Genomic DNA, 1,466 nt, shown 5'->3' on the forward strand with positions numbered 1-1,466 from the left:
TTCATGGAAAGGATTAACAATGTGTGTTACTGTATGTGGGTGTGATTCATGAAGGGGCTGAAAGGTACAGAGGGTTTCTTGGCACTTTGAAAGGGCTGTTACTTTTTCCCTCTAAATACAGGGATTGAAGAAAAGAGTTGCTCAGTTTGAAAAGAGGAAATGGTTTACCTTTTTTTGTCTTGGTGCCTCAGGTGCTCCATGGAAGCTGGTTCAGTCTCTGTGTACTTTGCACAGCATCAGTCATTCAGGTGACATTTCCATTTGTCTCACTGCCAGCTGAACAGCACCTTATGGGCTCCCAAGGAGCCCACTGACGTGAGTGCCCTGACTACAACGTGTTCCTTTCCCTCTTTGGGTGCCAGCACTTTGAGCCAAGCAGCTGCTGAATGTCAGACTCTGTGGTAGACCTGGAGTTTAGCTGATGTATTCCTAAGGATGAAGCTGGGGACAAAATTCTGACCTGACATCACCACTTGTGCTTTAGTGGATTTAATTCTGCAGGCAAGTGATCTGCTCTATGTAAATAGCTGATGCTGGGTGTCCTAAACCAAATTGGAACAATTCCTGCCGAACGTGAGCAGTGGACTTGCTGTCTGTATTTGTGTATAAATGCTTTTGCATCATGTTCATGAGTCATGAATGGCCACAGATTTTCCTCTTTTCCAGAAGGTTCTGCCACAGAAAAACAACTACATTTTATTTCTCAGGTACAATGAGCTTGCTCGCTGCTCTCTGGTATCTTATTAATGAGTTATGTCTGAAAATTAGGGATGCAGCCACTTTTGGGCAGGTTCATGAGCTGTGGTGCTTTGCTAAAGCCCAAAAAGATGTTATTTTTGGCAGTGCTAGAGATGTTATGAAAGAACATCAAAGATCATTAATGCATCTTTTGTAAACACTGTCTCTTACTAATCTCTGTGCTTCTGCTTCTGGCTGGATAAAAGCTGCCCACTGAGATTCCTGCTTCAGCTGCTGCCCCTTTGGGGTCTGGTAAGTGTGAGGCTTCTGAGCTGGTGCTCATTACTATTAATTAAGGAGCAGCTCTGTTCTTGGCAACCTGAGGCACAGTTTCATGAATCAAATGCAAACTGTTCTGAGCTGATCAATAAGAGTCTGTTGCTTTTTAAAACTGGAACCTCTGGTTTATAATGTAGTGATATTGGGTTACTTTATTTGTAAGTTAATTGCTATATGATCAGCCATAAAAGGTGGTCCAGTAAGATCTACTTTCTCTTGGCAATCATTGTCCTATAATAGTCCTTCACTTTCCATTTGACTGATTTGGAGGCAGATGTGTAGTTTTTAATTGGTTTTTAATTCTCCTCAGCTCTGGGAGGTGGTGACTGAACAATCTCCAATTTATTTATTGATTTGAGTTCACAGCTCTGAATTATTCTTTTATCAGCATTTATTGCTGGTTCTTCTCCTTGCTCATGCAGGAAGCTAGCACTTTTTTTTTCTTTTTT

The 1,466-nt window shown here is 41.7% G+C and overlaps 1 long non-coding RNA gene across 1 annotated transcript; it reads left to right on the forward strand.

Moving 5' to 3' along the window:
- Nucleotides 1–764, forward strand: LOC135305850 (uncharacterized). Its single transcript, XR_010366830.1, has 3 exons — nt 1–64; nt 192–248; nt 363–764. It is a non-coding gene; the product is annotated as an uncharacterized LOC135305850 (long non-coding RNA).
- Nucleotides 765–1,466: the final 702 nt, after the last annotated feature.

Source organism: Passer domesticus, chromosome 8, assembly GCF_036417665.1.
Source record: "Passer domesticus isolate bPasDom1 chromosome 8, bPasDom1.hap1, whole genome shotgun sequence".
Taxonomy (NCBI): Eukaryota; Metazoa; Chordata; class Aves; order Passeriformes; family Passeridae; genus Passer; species Passer domesticus.